The 21,525-nt window shown below is 44.6% G+C and overlaps 1 protein-coding gene across 5 annotated transcripts in view; it reads left to right on the top strand.

The window, feature by feature from the left end:
• The first annotated feature begins 1,115 nt into the window (after positions 1 to 1,115).
• Positions 1,116 to 21,525, top strand: part of TEAD1 (TEA domain transcription factor 1) — a 270,095-nt gene continuing 249,685 nt past the window's right edge. For 2 of the 5 annotated variants that reach the window (XM_054662121.2, XM_054662120.2), the window contains exon 1: positions 1,117 to 1,530. The gene's annotated coding sequence lies outside the window, so the exon portion shown is untranslated. Of the gene's footprint in view, positions 1,531 to 2,126; positions 2,280 to 21,525 lie in introns of all 5 variants that reach the window. The other 3 variants (XM_063783803.1, XM_063783802.1, XM_054662118.2) reach the window with 3 other exon arrangements.

Consider the following 21,525-nt stretch of genomic DNA (forward strand, 5'->3'; position numbering starts at 1 on the left):
GGGATTCCTCGGGCACAAAATATGTTGTTATTTAATCCTGAGGCCTCAGCTGGAAAAGAGAGCCAAGTGCCTAGAACGAATGAGGTCCACTGTGCGGGAACTGCTTTGCAGTTTGTTAAATAATTATAACAATCACCCGAAACTTTAGACGGTTCTGTCCCCAGTGGGTCGATTTTACCCGTTTTCTGATTTACCGACTGGGTCTATGTCACTTTTGCGTCACTACCTCCAATGGCAGGGTTAAAATGATTCCTTTAATAATGAAATGAAGTTTCTCAATAAAGAAAGGGCTAACTTAAAGTCGCCGGATGCAGCATTTTAAAGTTTAGGAAGTTACTTTTGAAAAGTACAACCGGCAGAGATGAGTGAACTTAGTTTTTTAACTGACTTGGAGAAGACCTTGCTAGCAGGGCAGGTTTATTACGAACTCTGTAATTATCCTTCTCTGCTAGGCTAAAGGTTTTCCTTTCCCAACCGTAAGACAGATTTCGACTTGAGTGAGAGCTGTGAACTTTTATAAAAGTGAAAGGGAAGAGAAGAAATGGCAGGCTGGGAATCTGGCCCGGAGACGGCGTCCACCGCGCTCGAGAGCAATAATCTGCATCACCAGAAAGGCAACTTCTCTACCCTACACTTGCAGACTTCCGCGAGTCCGGGAGCACTCAACGCAGTCACCCGCGCTTCCGCGTCCCGGACTAGGGAAACTGAGGCACGGTAGGCGCGTCGCGCATAACTCCTGCCTCGGCGCCTGCCCCCTGGAAGGAACCCAGGCTTCCAGAGTTCTTCGCGCGAGCGCAGGGACTTCCAAGCCGCACAGCTCCCGTCCGCCCCGCCCCGCCCCGCCCCGGCTCGGGACAAAGCCCGGAGCCCGCGCCGGGAGACGGAGGGCGGCTCCCGCGCGAGCCACGCTCCCCCGTGGGCGCGAGACTCCGCCCAGCTGCCGAAAGCCCGCGCCCCAACGGCGAAGCAGCCGCGCCGGTCCGCCCCGATTCCCCATGACGTCACCGGCGGCGGCAGGCCCCGCCTCCAGCCCCGGGCGGCAGGCCGCATGACGTCACCGAGGCCCCACCCCTCCGGAGCGAGTTCGGTCCTGGCGTTCATTTCATTCCTGTCCTCATTCCGAACATTCTTAGCATCGCTCGCGCCGCGCCGCGCCGCCTGAGCCGAGCCGAGCCTCTGCTGCCGCCGCCGCGGCCCCGCCGCCCGCCGCGGGCGCCCACCAAGCACTTTGCAGACTCGCTTCCACCCTGCGGGCCATTCCACGCGGCGGGGCCCGGGCCCGGGGCGGCCGCGTCCAGGGACAGGCCATGCAGTGACGCCCCCCCACCCCTCCACCTTTGCCCGGAGCGCGGGCAGCAGCCCAGCGCGCCAGCCGGCCCCGGGGCAGGAGCGGTGCTAGGCAGGGGTGGGGTGGCCGGGCCCAGGGACCGGGAGCCGGGGAGGGAGCCGGGCACCGAGCAGAGGGCGGGGGAAGCGGCGCCGAAGTTTGCCTCGGACTCGCCGGGCGCTGCGGCGGCTCCCTGGGCCGAGGTAAGTTGGCGCGCGGGGCGGATGCTGGGGTGCGGGGGGCGCACGGGGCAGCGGGGGGCCGGCGGCGCGTCCCTCGCGGGCCGCTCTTTCTTTGCGGGCTCTGCTTTGTGTGCGACGGCGGGCGGGCACGCGGAGGGCCGCGGCCGGGCCCCCACACCCGCCTCCCCGCGCCCCCTCCGAGGTGAGCGGCCGGGCGCCGCCGCGCGACTTGCCAGGACGCCAAGTTGGGCCGCGCGCTGGGAGCCCGCGCGGCAACAGGCGGCCCCCGGCGGCGGCCCTGGAGGCGCCCGGCCGGCCGCGCCGCGCCCCCCGCGCGCCCCCTCTCCCGCCGCCTGCACGCGCACACACGCACACACTCTCGGGCGCCTTGGACGGGGTGCGCTGGGGAGCCAGAAGTTCGGAGCGAGCGCGGGCGGGCAGAGCCGCCGCCTCGGAGCCCGGAGCCGGCCCGCACCCCCCTGCTTTCGCCGCCGTCCCCCGGCGCCGGGTACCCCCGAGGCCGGCCCGGGTCTGCGCAGACTTGTGCCGCTGGCGGGGGGTTCGCTCCTTCTTCTCAAAGATGAAAAAGGGCACGGTCGTCTTTGCCGCTTCTCCAGGACTGTTGCTGCCGCTGCCGCCGCCGCTTCATTGCACATTCAAGTGGAAAATTTTCAGGAGTCAGCAGAAACATTGTGTCCAAAAAAGACTGAGTCGCAGTTACCACCAAACCCAGGAGGAGACTCTCCCTGGAAAACTTCCCTTCCCTTTCGGTAGGAAATACTGGGGGATTTGTTTGTTGATTGGAAGAGAAATGATCCCCGGGGGGGAGAAAATCTGGGTACACTTCTAGTCTTTGTTCGTAACAGCAACACTTGTTTTCAAAAGTCCAGAGTCCCGCTTTAAAGAAAGTTCAACTTCTGTGACTTTTCTTCTTTTTAAAAAAATAACGTTTGTATTTTTAAAAAATCAAAGCAATATTTTTAATGAGTCGAAAACAATGAGGGCTCACACCTCCCCTCTCATGAAAATAAATGAAATCCAGATCAGAATTTTCTTTGCTTTTAAATTGCCTTTTTTAAAAGATTTATTTAAAGTTGGATAGTGTCACTATGTAAAAATATTTATGAAACAATGAAATACCAGCCACCAGCGTTTCTCAGGAGGCTTGTTAACTTCTTAGAAGCAAGTGGCTTCCTGTGATTTGCAGAAATGAAAATTGACCTCAGTGAGCCCTGGAAACTTAGAGACAGATGATGTTCCAGGAGCAGGGAATGTAAAAAGGCCATGTTTAAAAACAGTGCCTTGGAAGGAGCCCAGGTCTTGGGATAGAAAGGTCTGTTAAGCCTGCCACATTTCAAAGTAGTAAAAAGAAATACTAAAAACACTACACGTATTGCAAAGGAGCAGAACCTTATCAATTCACAACAACCACAGATTTCTTTCTGCCCGCTTTCCACCTTGGTTGTTTTTGGAAGTTCAGGTGGTCCGATGGCTTGGGGTGCGCTGGTTGCCTGCAATGGTTACCTGAGTAGACATATCCCTCCCTTCAGGGAGATGTGATCCACTGTGTAGTCACAGCCGGGAGTGGGCTCCTTTCTCTGCAGGCTGCAGTGAATCTTGCTGGTCTTCTACGGATAGGGGCTTCTCTGAGGCACAGATTGGGGAACAGTCTTCAGGCTACGCCCGGTGCTTCACCCTTTCACTGTTGGGTTTGTGCCCCCCTTCTGTAAACAGCAGGGTCTTCGGGTCCAAGCATATCTGAATGCTTACAAGGACTAGACTTAAATCCAACTTCCTTAGGAATCTTTTCCTCTTTAGAAGGAAATAGTAGAACTAATTACAAAGTGACTCAGGAAAGACAAATGGATTCGTTGAACCTTTTGTCAGTAGTGAGGTTTTGAATTGTTGAATTTTTGGGGAAAGGCTTATTTTTCTAATCTCATTGTTTCCATAAATGGTCACAGATATTTTTGTTTAGTGTTTCTTTGTGCAACTCTGTGTTGAACTCTCAGGTTTCAGGTTTTAAACAGTTAACAATTCTTTTATTTATTGTTGGTATAAAAAATGAACTGATGATAAGCTATATCCATTACGGGTTCTTGCTGATGGTATCAAAATGCCAAGGTAGACTATTTTATTTTTACTTTAATGGTAAATATTATTTGATCTGCAGTGTTAGGGGAATATTAGAACTTTTTTTTTTTTTAAAAACGAGCTTGAAACAAAACCAGTATGACACTTTGCTTTGACAATATGGGTAAAGAAAATTATAGGGAAGAATCTATGTAAATTCCTTCTCTGTGTGATCCTTTATAAAGTAATGAACTCCGGGGAACATGTCTGAGAGAGATTATTGGAGGGTTGGAGGGTTTTTTTTCTTTTCTTTTCCCAAAACAAAAACCAGGACTCACCATGACATATACTTAATTAAATTTAATTTAAAGGGGGAGGACATCCCAATTTAGTTTGAGCCAGACTGATAGGAATTTCTCACTGAGAGGCTTTTCCTTGCCTTGTGGTACAATGTGTGCCCAGGCCCCAGCAGCAAACTAATTACACATAAGGGCGGGTTTGGGAGGGCAGCCTGGGGGGAGTCGGCTTCCTCCTCCCTTTCCCATTTCCTCTCTCCCCCCACTTACTTTATACGGCAGGAATTATATATTAGTATACTCACTTGGGAGACTGGAGTCCCCTTTTATTTAGAAAAAGGAACAAATAAGTCATAAGGAAAAAAACGTTCGAGTTTTTTTCCCTGCTTGAGCTTCAGCAGTTTATAAACAATTTTGTGTTTTGTTGGTTCTTAGAATACAGAGCAACAATTATGAGGGCATTTCTTAACGGGAACGTTTGGGAAGGATATACTTTTATCATCGGTGTTTAGATCATATTTGTCCTTACATTTTCAGCAGAAAAGTATATAATACGAACAGTTTAAAGCATGTAGATCGCAAATATTAAATAGACTTTTGAAGAAATGAGCTGTGACCATAACAATATTTTAAGGTTGGTTGCTTCAGAAATGGATTGATCTCTCATACGTGGTGGTCATACAAGAGCCTGGGCATTTGTGGGATTACTTTTCTCTCTAATCTCATGTGTTATGTGTTAATTGTGAGCATAATTATGCTGCCTGCAAATGAAAATTGTGTCTTATCACTCAAGGTTGGTGCAAATAACTGTATGTATGATCTGGTGGACTTAAAAATGACCATATTCACATACAGACAGTAGGTGGATAACACTTTTAAGCTCCATTTTAGGCACTTGTACCCAGTAGAGAGATTGTGAAAGGGAAAATAAATAAATAAATAAATAAATAAATAAATATGAAAGCTGTGTTTAGAGGTCGAATCTGTTTAGCGGTAAAACTTTAGGGTCTGTTTTTTTCAAAGACTGAAGAATGTGGCCAAAAGAAGTGTCCAGATTTCTCTGTAGAACTGCAAGAAAATGCAAGCCAACCTTGTTGTTAAATGCGAGCGTTACAGCTGCCCCTTTGGAGTTTAGTGACTGGAACTGCAAACTGCTAATGTCCAACTTTTGGACTCAGCCAGAAAAATATATTGTAAGCTTATTCCCCTTTGACAAACCTAGGCTGTGCTGCTGCTGGGCTGCTTGGGGACAGATTGATGGCTGGCACAATCTTTTATAGCTGCATGATGCTTTTTCTTATTTTATAATAAGGCATAGATTACCTTGTGGTATTTAAGTTGCATCTAGAGTTGTGTTTGAACCGCATCAGTGATACATTTTATTCTTTCATATTCATAAAAGTGATAAAATCAGGTAATTCAAGTCCATCCTACGCACTTCATATTCAGGGTCGAGCTTTTTGACAGACACCTTATTTAGACCTTGTTGTATTGCAATTACTGTGTACCTCTGAAATCAGGGAAGTTCTGGGGCTTCCCTCTTCTTGGGATAGTTTGTGGAGTGCTAGTATATTTGGATCTAAATACTTGGAGTGTTTTTCTGTGGGTTTTTATTTTTTGTTTCAAAGCTGTGAACTCTTGAGCGTCCTCAATCTGTAAGATTGTCATTATGAGCTTCGTGGTCCATATTTGAATTTGGAATTGAAATTTAACCATTTTTTCAAATACATTCCAGTTTTGTAGTGGTACAGAATAGGGTAGCTTTGAAATATGTGCCTTATTTTAGTCAAAGTAAAAATGGGATGCCCTGGTGGGTGGGTTTTCAGGATGATGTTTCTTACAAGGGTAGGTTACTCTTAGCTTTTAAATTCTCCTTTGGTCCACTGACTTTTTGCATAGTTGAGAGGATTCTCAAAAAAATAGTTTCCAATAGTCTGGGAGTCTTGGCTAACTGTGAAACTCACTCGTTTCCTCTTCTTGATTGGATAATGGTAATAGTGGTGGTGGTGGTGGTGGTGGTGGTGGTGGTGGTGGGGAGTAGGGGGAAGGTCCTCGTAAAAAGCTATCTTTTTTCTACCTTTGTGGCAGGCCAAGGGAAGGGTGTGTTACATGCACTACACCCACCCCGCCTTGTTTAAAACTGGTCTTTACTATCCTAATGCAATGCTTTCTGTCCTTTTTCATGATTCACATTTGTTTTGAAGGCTCTGTCCTAGGATTTCATTAGCAGTTTTAATTTGCAGGCATGAGACCCTGGAAAATGGGCTTAAAAGAAAAAGCTGGCTTATTGATGAACAAGTTAAGCATCCATCATCTCTAATGGGAAATTCTGGTTGCTTTTAGGCATCTGACAGGTTTAGATGTATGTGTAAAGTGACTGAAACACTCTTGACTGGGAATATACAACACTGTTGTTCTTACTGATACATAAACTGAAACACTGCTGCTAATGGTGGGAAATGTTAATTATGTGAGAACATATTGAACTTATATTCTCTGGCATGAACTTTTTTAAAAAAATGCATCAACTGTGCTGCTTTTTTTTTTAATAGGCACAGCTTTCTAATTATCATAATTCAGTTCAGCTCTGCTCTTGGATGGTGTTCAAGTGCAATCTCAATTTAACTTGAAAGGGGATTTTTTTTTTTTTTAAACTTGGAATGTTTAAGAAAATTTGAAAAGTTCATCCAAGAATGTTGTCTGCTTAGGTGTGAGTAAATCTAGGGGAATGAAATGAGTGCCTTTCTGTAATAATTCAATAGATCTGAATATTAAGAAAGAGACTGTTTTTTTGCTTTGCTCTGTATCCAAGCATTTTTGTATAACCTGATGCTACACACTGCTGAGTTCTCTTTGAAAACCAGTGTTTTTCTAATAGATAGTAAACTAAATAAATGAATATTTTATTACCATCTGCAAAAATGGGAGTCTTTTAAGAGAGCAGAAATACAAAATTGTTATGAATGTATTTGACAGAAATCATTGTTAATCTTTTATACCAACCAAGCCTTTAGAAGGTAATTGCTTTATCTGTTCCTTCTTTACTCTGTGACTTGATGGCATTTTGTGAAGGGAGTCGTCTTTGACGGCTTTCATCCCAGTGTCTGTATCCCTTAATTTTTCTTTGACTTTAATAGCTTTTCAAAGAAAAAAACTAAACGAAGCCCAAGCGCCTAATCCTCCAGGAATCAATTTTAATTGTAAGAAAGAACAACTTAGATGGGCCTTCCGACTTTCGTCCAGCCTGACTCCTTCTGCTGAGATGCGGAGAGCCCGCGGAAACCAAATGACTTCATTTGCTCTGGCACTTAAGAACCGAATTCACTTCCGTGGTGGTGAAATAAAAGGAGCCAAGTGTTTTAAATAGCCACTCCCCGAGGCCCGCCCGCCCGAGCCTGTTGAGAAAAGCGCATTGTCTGCTTGCAGCTCTAGCTGGGAGCCTGCCTGGCTCGCCCTCCCCCACTGGGCAGCTCCATTTCTGAAGTTGACATCTGGTTTTCTCTCTGTTCACCTGATCTATCCCCGTACACGTGCTCACATGCAGACTGCATGCATGCATTCTGCAGGTAACAGGGATTTGTGACATTAAGTGTGTGTGTGTTTCAAATCCCTACTGGGATAGGGGGAGGAACAAAGCTAATGGCACAAAATAAAATGTAAACACAGTAGCTGCCCCACATGCCGCCGCTGCTGGGTTTCTGTCTGATGGTGCTTTCTGGGTAGGCGTGCCTATTGTTATGGCAGCAACAGGCGGCAGAACTTGGGGCACCATATGGCGGATGTGGGCCTCAGATAAGCTGTCTGGTAATTTAGCTTATCAATAGCATTTTGATATGCTTCATTTTCAGATCACCCATTACTGTGGCTGGGGGTGTCTTGGGGGCTAACTGATTCTGAAACCATTGTGAGCGGATGCTTCCTTTGGTGGAATCTCTTTCAATCCTTTCTCCCTGGCTGCCTTTTCATCTCAAAGCCTTTGAGAGACAATGCTGGTTAGAGTTAGAGCTCCATTAGCTGAAGGAACCATCAGCCCCATCTTGAAATCCTGGGCACTTAGAAGACCTTGTCATGTATTGTCATTGAGAGAAAAACAGAAAACAGATACTTAATAGCATTTCATATCGTCCGAGCCGAGAAATTCTCTTAATTCAAAGTTGCTTTTGCTTTAAATATTGAAGGAGTAAGTTTGATACTGTTTTTAAATTTTGATGAAAGGTTTCTAGTTTTGTTATGCATTCAGAATACCTCCCTCATTTCCTTTCATCTTTAAATTTTACCTTAGCCGTAAAATGCAAAAATTATTACCATTTATATAATTTGAAATCAGGGAATGTGCCATTTGTAATTTGGAGGCAAGAAGCAGCTTCCTTCATGCTTAGAAATTGTGAAAGTGGAAAATGCTTCCAGAACACCACTCAAGTGTCCAGTGAAGCTGAAGCAAAACTAAAATCTCCCCTACTGATGGATTGGTAGGGGAACTCTTACCTCAGCTGGAGCCAGCTTAGGGAATCTGCACTTAGTAGGTGGCTCAGTGGAAGTCTGATGGTGTGCATGACCATGTGCTCATCACCCCTGTGACCCTCCTTCACCAAATACTTGTGTCTCTGATATGTGGCAGGCATGGGGGAAGCTAGGGCGAGGCTGTCTGCCCCGCTCCTGTCTCCCGCTGCCTGCGTGTTCTCACTCACCTTTCCAGGCCCTGCACCTTTTCTCACATTTTGCCTTTTGGGTTTGTCATTCAGGGCACATAGATCCATTTACATGGCTAACTCAGGATGGTTCTGACTGAAAGCCAGGTCAGCCTCTTTCTGTTCCTGCTCCAGGAAGCTCCTGCCACATCAGTGGTTCCCACCTTAGCATGTGCACTGCAGCCTCCATGGAGCTTTTGCAGCCTGGGCACCACCTGTGGAGGCTTAGGTGGGTTGTGGTGCGTGCAGTGTGTCTGTATTTCTGAAAGGCCCTATCATAACATCCGCTCCTGGCTGGGAACCATTGATCTAGATATTCTAATTTTTGTCTGCAGATAGAATCAGGTTAAATTTGGCCACTTCTAATTCTGAATGTGATTTTCTTCCCTCAATATTTGTGAGGCAGTGTACCTAGGAACATAGGCTGAATCTTTATGGAATTCACTAAGATATTCTTCATTGGTTTTAAAGATAAGCCTGCACAAAACTAAGGTCTCACCTTTCAATCCAGGGGAAGCAATAAAATGAACCAGAACCACCTTCTCTGTGCTCGGCATTCATTTACCTCGTGGGAGTGTAGCAGTTGTTTCCAGATGTGATTGTAGAGGTGTGTGTCACGGTTACTGGTGAAGGGCTTGAGAATGGAGTTCTGTCTGGCTGCTTATAGAGGTTTTGCTTTCTGAGTAGCAGGGATGCTCCTAGAGGTCCTTGGGTGGTATGCGTGGTGTTGGAAAATGGGGGGGTAGGAAGGGTAATCCTGACGGCTTTCTGGAGATGAACTGTGGATAAACCACCATGTTTTTCATTTTTTCCTTCCTTGTCTCTTCCCTTCACGTTGGGCACTTTGAAATCCAGATGCTCCTGGTTTTCATGGAGCTACTACTTGCCACTGAGCGTTTAAACATTTATGGGTGCTACTGTGTGCCAGGGATTTAGTAATTAGGAAAAGGTGGCTAATGAACAGCGATCAGTAAAACTCCCCTGCCCGGCAGAGTTTACGGATTAGCAAGGAAAACAGGCATGTGCAGAGGTCATGGCAATCCAGTGGGAAAGTTGTGTGTATGGTATTTCGTGAGTTCCAAGGTACACATTTTTAACATGCTTGACCATTTTTGAAATTGGGATGTGTTTGACAATCATGGCTGGCCAGGTGGTGGTAATAACCCTTGATGTTGCACGCGCTCACCAAAGCCTGTGGAGTGAATGCAGCGGAGAGGAAAGAAATCCCAGAGTCAGTAGTGAGCATTCCTAAGAATACCCTTGTTGTTACAGAGGGTGATAGTGTATGGACACTGATCACTCTGAGAAGTTACTTTAGCTTATGTTACCCGATTTATTTAGCTTGTATTTTCCTTTTTATGCAGGCATAAGATTGATAGAGAGTAAAAAGTTTCAATATGTATAAAATAATATTTCTAAGTGATAAGCATTGTGACATCATTTGTTTCACAGTAGTACGTCTGAAATAAAATCCTGCTGCATCTTATCGGCAGTCATGTCTTAGGGTTAGTAAAATGTTGAAACAACACGTTTGCATCTCTAGTCCTAAGGATCTGGGAGGTTATACATTGTGGATGGGTGTTGCCTGGAGGGTTGCTTTGAGGGAGTGGGGTTTTTTACACGTTTATATTTTTTAGGAGCATGGATTTCCTTATGTAACATCAGAATAAAGGGGAAACACACTCACTGGGGTAAGCCCTCATGATACATCCGAAGAGCTGTGTTGCCCTGTGGTAGGAACTGAGGAGGGCTTTGCGGAGGAAGTGATGTTGGAGTTGGGCTTTGAAGGAACAGGGGGATTTTTTCCAGATGCCATTTTGGGGGGTGAGTTGGGAGTAGATTGTTAGAAAATAAACAAACCTTGTGAAATATTCTCTTGAGTAATGAACTTAACCCTCGCATATCGATACGGTTTGTTGCCAGTAATGGGCTACTACAGATTTGAAACTTCGCTGTGAGGAATTAATTGAAAGGAGTAGGAGGGGGGAACTGATTGACATGAACAGTGGCCTGTTTCCTGATTTTGGTTTGGAAAAAGACAGGATAATGTGGGTTCAAAATCACAGATTTGGAATTGGACACACGTTGGCTCAGCTACTTGCTAGTGTGGCCTTGCACAAATTACTTGTTCTCTGCAAGCCTCGGTGTCCCCATCTATAAATTTCAGTTGTGCCCACTATATACCAGACACATGGTATGGTGAATGCTCAGTAAATAGCAACTTCAAATGTCATGTTGCATAATAGAGCTTTAAGGATTTTCTGCCAAGTCACCCTGGACAGTGACCCTTGAGGAACACCCAAGGCTGAGGCATTTACTTAGAATCTGAGCCGGATTCCTGGTCTCAGGCAAACAGATAGAAATCTAGGAGAGGCTGAGGCAAGCCCATAAAGCCCTTGACCATTAATCGCTTTGAACCACACGTCCCTTATTCATAAAGTGGAGGAAATCCATCAGTAAATACATAATATTTGAGGTCATTCCTTACCCAGTATGAATTAAATGGAAATGCTTCAAAAACTGGATAGCATGGTGCAACTTCATCTGTCTAAAAGAAAACCTTTTCCTTAGCTTCTTGCTTGAAAGCCACACTCCTAACATTGGGGTTGGGTTGTAAAAGTTCTTTTGTAAGTGGTTGAATGGAACTCATCTTTTCATAGCAAAACAATGCTTAGGGTCTTCGGCCTTCTTGTAAAACCATTGCATAATCCCCCCTGGGGTGCAGAGGGCATTCAGCTTCAGGTGCGGAGAAGAAAGGTACTTTTGCTGCCCTCATTGCACCTCTTAATACCTGCTTTGGGCTAGCTGCTTAGCTTCTCTGTGCCCGCAGTTCCCCATCTGGAAAATGGGGATGATGTTATCTACTTGGAAGAGTTGGAGTAAAGTTTAGATTAGGTAAGTGCTGGCTCGGTAGGCTAGAGCTGTAGGTGCGGCTGCTGTTAAAACCTAGGCCATTTGTTTCTCTCAGTACTGCAAGCTCCAGAGATAAATCTTTGCCCCTCTCCTAAGACTCGCTTCCTCTGGGCCTTAAATGTCACTCAAATAATAATTCACACTCATGTGAATGAATGGTTGCCCATCTCTTTAGCCAGTGTGTTTGCATGTTTAAGAGGATGTTTGTGAATTCCAGTGCCTAACTCCAGCTACTTCCTGGGTAGATGAGCTGAGTTCCTTCTGGAAGCTGGTGATAGAACCTTGTGTTTTCGAAGTCAGCTGGCTTAAGCTGGTCCTGCTCTGCTCACATACCCAGCTACACTTCTGGGTGTGTCAATGTCCCTGTGTTTTTAGATCTGGGCCACTCCTGGTGACTGGTCTGAGCAGTTAAGATTGCTTTGTGTGAGCCTGGGCCAGGGACCACCTGCATTTTATTGACATCTTTTCCTTTTGTCTCTTAAGCAGTGTATAGACATGTGTGCTAATCAATCTGGTTTCCCAGTCTTTAAAAAAATTAAAATGAAGACTTATTGAGGGAGGAGAGTAGACTGGTTGAGGAGAGAGACTTAGATTCAGGCAGGCTGACAGTGGATGAGGGGAGAAAATATATTTAAAGCACTTATTCACAACCCTGGGAGTCTACTAAAAGTTCTGAATTACATACTTCAAAAGGGTGAACTTTATGGTATGTGAATCATATGTCATAAAGAAATAAAACCCTGGATCTAGTCACCACACAGAACAGCATCTTGTCATGCTCACCATGGTATCCCCAGCACTCTGGCTGTCATGTTTTTCGGTGATCGAGTGATTAAAAACTGATAATCAGACCTAATAAGAAGAGTTTCTACCAGTTGGTTTTAGAGAGGAGCCAGGAAAAAACATATAGTTCGTTTCAAAGATAAACAGTAGTAGTATTTAAAATGAAACTTTTTTACTTTAGAAAGAATCAGTTTCAATAATGTGGAATGATGTGCTCCCTAATGATAAATGTTTACCATGGTAACCCATCCTTATGGATTGTACTTTTAAACAATCCAGTAACTAAGTCATAAAGGATAAAGTGGGAGATCATGAAGAGGAGACACCTGGAAGGCATGGGAGGCCACAAATCAATCATTGAATCTGATTTGCAGATTGACTTAAGAATGGGAGAAAATGGACCTAGAATCAGGTTAATGTGTACCTCAAGTTTCAGGCTCTGCTCTACCTAGCTTTTTTCTTAATTTTAACTTGGTCTTCCTTGTTCCTGTGTCCATCCACCAGATCCTGGCTGCCTTCCTCCTGGTTACTGTTTGTGGCAGTTTTGCCTATTTGTATTTTCTACAGGGCTGCCCTTTATGGTTCCCCATGGCTGAGTACCTGTTTGCCTGGTATAATCCTGGTTTATGTTGCTTGTCTTGGCATAATCCTTAAAGAACCCTCCTTTACTATCAAAATGTCCCAGTTTGGATGATAAATTATATGCCTATGGTACTAGTAGGAAATTGTCAGGGAAACTGGCAGACTAGACTTTTCTAGAATGGAGAGAAAATCCCAGGCAGGAGGGCTTTGTGGTGTCTTGGTATTGAGCTCCTAACAGTATTACTTTTGAAGGATTGTCCCAGGCCATTTCTGAGGCCAGAGCTACAATAGAGGGGAATTTCAGGAAACAACTTTCCCTTCAAACCTGTGCTATTTCAACCAAATTGTTTCAAACCTTGTTCTTTTCTGTGGATGCACTCATAAGTATTTTTTTAAAAATAATTCTCATCATTCATAGGAATGATTCAGCATTGGTTCATTTCCTTTTAGACCAAAAAAGTTTAATTTAGAAAGAAGTTTTTTTTCAGTGGTATTCTGAAAGGTTGGTTTGTACTGTATGAAATTGGGGGATTTCAGATTATATTTTAGAACCTGTGGTCTTGGCACTCTTGACATTCTTAGGTTTCAAACTCACTTACCTTTGTTCTGAGGGAGACTGTGTAATGATGTCCTATGATGCACCTAAATAGATAAGCCAGAGAACATTGAGTGGAATTTTAGAAATTGTAAAAGAAATTTTAGTACTTTTAGAACTTTGCCTAAAACCAAAAGTAATTGGAATGACACTGCTCAGTTCCTGGTGGTTCTTTTGACACCACTGTTTAGTTATTTTGTGATGTGCCTTAGGCAGTGACTTCGGGCAGGAGTGGAGGTGTTCAGTCCAGTGTTTCAGCTCTGACCAAAACAATGGCGTCTAGACTTTGCTGTTGAGAACTCTGCTGGAGAACTGTTACCTTGTTGGGGTGGTTCACTGGGAGAAGGCATTTGAGGGTCCTCCAAGTGCTGGGTCTTGGTCTCTCCACTTCTAGCTGGTGTGGAAGGAAGTCCTGGTTGGGAATCCTCTGCTATGGCTCTTCCTGTGACCTTAGGTAAGTCATTTGAAAATCTTTGGTTTATCTTTCTGGGAAGATGATGCTGTACTGCCTCTTGCCCCTCAAGCTGTTTTTTGTGCTGTGCTTTTGATTAAAGAGAGAAAATGTGTGAGCCCTTAGGCAGAAAGGTCCTGGAAAACTTATCTTATCATACCATCCATAACCCTCAAAGACAGGTTTTGTGGAGGAGGAGCAGTACTGCTGAGTTCACTTTTAGTTGTGCTCATTCCTGGGCTTCTTGGATAGGAAGGGAAGGCTGACAGGCCAGGTTCTGTCTTAAGCCCATATAAGAGTTGCAATTGTAGTTGAAGAAGGTGAAGCTCAGAGAAGTTTAGTGACCTACCCAACATCACACAGCTACACTTTAAAACCAGTTCTTTATCTGTGTGACTCCACAGCTGTCAGGCTAACAAAGGACTGCACATCAAGTCACCTATCAGGTTTTCTTGTGGCATTTGAAGGGAGTTAAGATAGATTGTGACATTGAAACAAAGGTAGGCTTCTCATTTAGTGTATTTGCCCAGAAAAATGAGGACACAATACTTGTGTTTTCTTGGTGGCCTATTTTACTCCCTCTTACAAACATATGGCTAAGGTCTTGAAAAGTTGGGTGTGTCTCAGTTGAGCCTTTCAGAGATTACTTATCCTACCCCATTCACCTCTCCCCTGTGGTTTCAGTCCTCCAGGACTGTGGGGACCAGTACCCCTCACCCCCGTGACTGGTTATACTCACCGTTGAGAGAGAGGGGGCAGGACTCCTCCGGGCCAGGCTAATCCAAACTATTCTCTAGGTGGGTGTAGTGGGTAGGGGGCACTGCTGTAGTTTGGAAGTTTGGAACTGGACCTGCCAGTTTATCTGGTTTTGCTTTGGAATGTGCTGTGTTGGCAGGCAGGCAGAATAAGTTAGCCCCCTCCATCACCCTGTAGGCCTGGATATGGAAATGGCCTCATGCTGGGGATAGGGTTTAGGCAGATGACCTTGACTTCACTTTTTGAGAATGGGAGTGCTTGGGAACCTGCTGAGATGGGGTGAATTTCTCTCTTCCCACCCAGGTGACCAGCTTAGCCTGTGATAGGTGATGGGCAGTGATGGGGCAGCTGGCAGAAGAGAGTTAACTGTGCTTGCCCAGAGCCCTTCATAATCAGGACTCTGAAAAAGACACTGGGTCTTTGAAATGGGGTTGTTTACAGGGTTGATACCCCTCTTTGACACCTTGGTTGGTTTTTGGTGGGAGGCAGTGGGGCTGGTTGATACAATCTTTTCCTCCTGTCTACCTGTTTCTGGTGTCTCTCAGCTAAAAGGTGTGTGATCACTGATTGCCAGTTTTTAGGACTCTGTGCTCATGACTTTCCCCGCTTCCCAACTTGCTTGTACCTTCTTAGTCTTCATGCATTTCTGAAATTCTTCCTAGGTGGTTCTGTTGGCTGTTTTGGTGTTGTCCTAACTGTGCAGTTCTTACTAGTGCTTGGTGTATTTAGTAAGGTAGCCGGAAAGCGTGGCTTGGAGGTCAGATCTTGGTTGCAGCCCCAGTTCTGCCTATTGGCTGTGTGATTTTGAGTAAGTGATTAACTCTATCTCGGCTTCTTGTTTCCTCCTCTGCAAAATGGAGAAAATAATAGTACTTCTTCACGTGTGAGTTTAAATGAAATATAGCGAATGACCCACTGTCAGCCTCTCTGTTGGTTCCCCCAACCCATTGAGAAGTCTCTTGCTTCCTCCACTCTCCAGTTTCTCAGTTCAGGGTCCTGAGGTTTTCCTCCCGAGTAACATAGGCTGGTCTGACTGGGGGTCATTTATTTGCCTTTTCGTCTTCCTCCTTTGGGTTTAGTTTTAAGCTTTGCCCCAGCTTCCCCTCTTGCTGGATTTCCTGCTTTGTTGTTTTTCTGTTTTTTTTTTTTTGTTTGTTTATTTGTTTGTTTTGTTTTTAAATTTTTAGTTTGACAGGCTATTTCCCTTTTGTTTTCATATTTTCTGTTGTCTCTCCCTCCTCCCTGGAAAACACATCCACCCTTCCTGCCTCCACTTTTCACCCTTTCTCCTCTGCTCTTATCACTTTAAGATCTCAGAGACTCTACCCTGCAGTTCACTACATTTCACCAAAAATGGTCATCAGAAAAGCACCACTTCTGCTCTCTTTAACACTGGATTGAATCTGTTGGCTTATAGAGTTCCCAGCACTCCTGATAGTTGTTACTATTTTGGAATAACATAACTCATTCTCATCCGCATTATGCTTATGAACTTGTGGAATGACACAGGTTTCCTTCACTTATCTGTTTGACCTTGGGCAACCTCTTTATCCTTCTGAACCACAGTTTCCTAACCCCTGAAATGGACGTAGAAGTGCCTTCCTTATGGGTTATAGTGCAGGTTCAGTGAGGGTGAGCACAGTGCTGACTCGCAGAGAAGTGTCTCATAAATGTTAGCTGCTGCTGCTAATTATGATTGTGACTACCATCATCCAGCAGCTGTGAAGTAGAGTGCCAAGTACCTCTTCTGTAGCATCTGTCTCTCTTTTTGAAGGAGGGGGTCAGGAGCAGAATCTTATTTTTATTTTAGATTTTCAGTGTCTTTGCTTTGGGAAAGTTTAGTACAGTAGAGGGCAATTGAACCCCTGTGCACCCATTATCACCCAGCAGCAATCATCACCTCATGGCTATTCTTGTAAACTCCTGGCTCCTCTCCCACCAGATTATTTGGAAGCAATCCTAGTTGTCATACCGTTTCATCTGTAAATTAGTACATATTTTAAAAATATGACTCTATTTTTAAAAAAAACAACCAACTATGATACCGTGATCACACCAGCACTGTAATAACTCCTTAATGTTGGCCGGGCACGGTGGCTCCCTCCTGTAATCCCAGCACTTTGGGAGGCCGAGGTGGGCGGATCATGAGGTCAGGAGATCGAGACCATCCTGGCTAACACAGTGAAACCCCGTCTCTACTAAAAAATACAAAAAATTAGCCAGGCGTGGTGGCGGGCGCCTGTAGTGCCAGCTACTCCTGAAGCTGAGGCAGGAGAATGGTGTGAACCCAGGAGGCAGAGCTTGTAGTGAGCTGAGATTGCGCCACTGCACTCCAACCTGGGGGACAGAGTGAGACTCCGTCTCAAAAAAAAATAAAAAAAAAATAAATAAATAATAAGCCCTTAATGTCAAATATCTAGTCACTGTTTGGATTTCCTTGATTGTCTCATAAATGTTTTTTCACAGTTGGCTGGTCTAGATGAGGGTCCCAAACCAGATCAACAGGTTATATTTGGTTGCTGTGTTTCTTAAAACTCTTTAAATCGCATCCCCACCTTTCTTGTAATTGATTTGTTACAGAAGCCCCTGTGTTTCTCTTGTAGACTGCCTCGTTCTGGATTTTGCAGTTGTATCTCCATGGTGCTGTGTGTTTTATTCTCTTATCCTCTGTATTTCCTATAAATGGGAATTTAGATGTTAACATTTGATCTAATTCAGGGTTTTAAAAAACTTTTTTGATGCAAATATTTCATAGCTAGTATTCTACCAGGAGGCACACAATGTACAGTGTCACTTTTTCTGTGATGTTAGTGCCATTGATTGATGATCTCTGCCTGTATCTATTATTTCATGTAGTTTTTGCAAACTGGTGGTTCTCTGATACTCTAGTTATCTTTTTGGAGACAGGTCTCACTCACTCTGTCACCCAAGCTAGAGTGCAGTGGTGCGATCTCGGCTTGCCGTAGCCTTGACTTCCCGGGCTCAGGTGATCCTCTGACCTCAGCCTCCTAAATAGCTGGGACTGTCAGTGCGCCACCATGCCTGGCTAGTTTTTTAGTTTTTTGTAGAGACAGGGTTTCATCACTCAGGCTGGTCTGAAACTCCTGGGCTCAAGCGATCTGCTCACCTCGGCTTCCCAAATTGCTGAGATTACAGGCGTGAGCCATCTCACCCAACCCATTCCTCTTTTTATGGAGAAGGTTTCTCTTAGCAACTATATGGTTAACCTAGCATATAGTTTGTAGAGGAAAGATAGTTTTTTTTTGTTTTGCATATCATTAGGCAATCACTGATTTTAAATTATTGAATGCGTTTCAGTCCATTGCAGTTCCTCCTCTTACTGATGCTCAAATTGTTTCATCTTTGGCCAGTGGGAATTTCTTTAGTTGGCTCCTGTGGCCTTTTGATGTGACCCTATTAATAGTCTTTTATAGTTTCCTTGCTGTCCAACCTCTTGTGTATTCTGGGAGATAGAATGAACCATTTCTGCAGAGTTTGGGTTCCTTTTAGTGAGAAATGGAGTTTCCAGGCTATGATGTGTGTGCTAGGTTCTCTGCTTTTTTTCTCCTCCCACTCCTTCAGTTGAATAATCTGCTCACCTTTGGAAATGGATCCTGCCTGCCATGTCAACTCTAATCGTGGTAAAAGCTTTCCTTGCACACTTGCTCATGCCTGGCCTCTTTGGCTCTCATTTGCCACTTTCATGCTTGTGCTTGTCATCTTGTCCTTTCCTCCCTTAAGAAAAAGACCAAACTGAAGAATTACCATGGATGGTTTGTGGTTTGACTTGCCTCCTGAAGGCCAAAGCTCATGTTAATGTAGGCTTCACAGAAGTCTTTAGTCATTGCCTTCATCATGTCTGCCTGATAGTTTGTTCTATTCCTTGTATACATAACCAGGACATGAGAGATTCCTTATCTTATTACCACTGTGAGCCATTCAGGCTGCAAGCTGTATTTCGATGGTATTGTTGGGTACATTTGTACTCATCTGTTTCAATAAATATTGATTGAATTAAGCTTTGTACTTCTTCTCCAAAGTGTTTAAAATAGAATGTATTTAATGTCCTAGTCATTTAAAGAATTTATCACTAGTCTATTATTTTTATAAGCTTAAATAAGTTAAAGATTTGTAGTTTTAGATAGATTTATGCATTGGATCCCTAGTTGTAACATAGCTATTGTTTTAGTGCTGCGGGCCTATAGTAGTAGGCCTGTAAGTCTAAGATAAGTGTTTTTTATTTAACAAGTCTGCTATTAAACATTTTTAGTATTATAATTTCTGTCTTTGCTTCTTGGAAATTGTTTTATGCCCATGTTGGTGCATCATAGACTATGCACTTAGGCCAACCCCCCACCCCCCCGCCCCAGTCCCCCCAGCAAAGCAGGGCTCATTTTAAAGACACGCTCTAATGCTTTCTTCAGAGTTTCCATTCAGACCTACAGTTTTAGCTTCAGTAATACTTTTTTGTTTTGTATGCGTTCACAGTGCAGCCAACACAGTCTCATGACGGCACAAGTGAATAGTCCTGAAATTATCATCATTCTCCACACCACTGAGAAGTTAACCAGCATCCTGGCCTGGGAAATTTTGGATACACATTTAATGCCCCTCACCCACCACCCCGGCTTTTTTTTCTTTTTAAAGCCGCAAGCTTAGTGTAATGGTTCCTCTGTATTAAAGGAAAGTACAGTATTGTAGGGGTTTATTTCCCCCCCGCCCCCGCTTTCTCCGTGGGCACTGAGAGTAGGGGGAAGAGCCCCGTAATTCACAAGGCAGGCCTCTGTGCCCCGCGGTAAACTCAGTTTCACAAAGGGAATTTTCATTATGGTCCTGTGGCTCCCTAACATAGTGGAGGCTTCAGGAGGCAAGTGGTAAAAGCTACCAAAGAAAAAGCTGGACTGGAGCCACTGACGTCATGTCAGTAAATCTGCTGGAGGAGCCCAGCCATGCAGCGCCTGCCAGCCGGCCCCTGCACTTTGGCCTTGCCTGGTCAACTGTTCTTACTGCTTCCTCCACCCCCACCCCACAGAACAGCCTGTGTTTTTTGTGTTCTTTTCCCCCTTTTCCTTCTGTGCAACTGGGCTGTGTTGAAACCCATAAAGGCTTTTGAAAACCACCCCTACTGGTCCTGTGCTTAATGTCTTGTGTGGGGAGAGTGGGGAGAACCCAACAATCCATGAATGAGGGAGGCCTTAAAACTTTTTTCTAGTGGGGACCTCTTTGTGATGAATAAATCCACAGGGAACATCATGGAAAGCAGCCAGAGGTGCGAGCCCCTGGTGCTTAGTACTTTTAAAGAACTTCGCTTTTAAGTCCTGGGCTGTGTGCACATGTGTGTGTGCGTGTGTGCGTGCGCACAGTAAAGGACAGAGAAGGCCAGTCAGCACATGGGTGGAAATACAGAATTTCAGCCTTCTAGCAGAGGATGATTTAAGAGAATGAGTTCGAATGCGAGTCCTTTATTACCCATTAATCATTGGTCTGCTCACTCTGAACTCTGGTTTGCAACTGGAACAGTTAAATCTTAAGCTACATGCTTCTGTACATCCTGGATATTTAGAGTCACAACCCCAGATGGGCCTGAATTAAAATATTGCTGTGCTAAATCTATTTTTACATCTAGGGGAATGACATCTAAAAATAAACCTTATCCCACCTGTTATCCACTTTTGGGAAGTTGAAACGCTGTTAAGTCGCAGCCCATGGATTAAGCTTTGATGACGGCTTCCCATGTGATGCCTGCATTCCACTTTTCCTGCCACTGGCATGATGTTTTCATTGTTTCAGTAACCGTTGTCCTCCTGTTTATTTTGCTGTGAATATTCATTTGCAAATAAGAGTGAAGCATAGGTTCAGACTGGTTTTGATTTTCCTGACTCTTAGGGTCAGAAACATATTAAAAGCAGTATCTTATCCATGAATCATGAGATGAGTCAGTTCCTGAAACCACTACAAGCCTCATAGTTCTTGGCTACAAGCAAAGGCAGGAAATCCAGGCTTCAATAACTTCCTTTCCCAGTCCTGGCTATAGCCGCGTTGGTGGTTAGGTTCTGCTGCCTGCCTTTGTAAGCGGTAGGAAGATGTATGTCTGAGGAACAAAGGCACTTGAGTCAATTTACTGAAACTGTTTATAATTTGTGGTCTTGATCTGAATGTCAGGCTGCGTTGGCACACCCTGCTCTGCTGTGCGGCCCGGCACAACTCAGCCAGGAAAGGCGGCAGGCTGAGTCCGGGGAAGTGCCCCAGCAAACACATGGCAAATGTTTCAAGGGGCTTTAGTGTTCCAGTGAATCCTAAAACTAGGGGACATGCAAGCCGACACTAGGCAGAAAGCTCTGGATTCCATATGTATAGTTGAAGTATCGACTCTTTGTTTGTTCTTCACTTGAGAGAAAGGAGAGAAAAAAGAGAGAGAGGGGAGAGAGACGAGAGAACAAACTAACACACTCTCCAGCCTGCCAAGCTCTGGCCTGTCTCTTGCTTTTACTTGCAATTTACTTCCTTATATACAGGGTCCTTTTTTTTTTTTTTTTTCCTTTTGCAGTGTTTCACGCCAGTCTTCCTGACTTCAGAATCAGTTTTATAACTGTTTTATTAAATATTTTAAAGAGTAAGGGAGAAACACGAAGTTGTCTCCCAATGTTGGGTCTGCTGTGACTCGTATTTATTTTTCTCCTTTATGAGCAGTGCCCACTTTGTGTACGTACCCAAGTCAGAGCAGAGTTGGGTTGGTGTTTCTGTGTGAACTTGGGACTCACTGTTGCTTTATGCTTTACTTGTGAATTTATGAGCTTTTTCAATCTTGAGAAAAATTAAAATTGAGTGTGACTCATTTTCATTTACCAACTCTTACCTTCTTTTTCTACGCTAATTGGT

Source organism: Pan troglodytes, chromosome 9, assembly GCF_028858775.2.
Source record: "Pan troglodytes isolate AG18354 chromosome 9, NHGRI_mPanTro3-v2.0_pri, whole genome shotgun sequence".
NCBI classification, from domain to species: domain Eukaryota; kingdom Metazoa; phylum Chordata; class Mammalia; order Primates; family Hominidae; genus Pan; species Pan troglodytes.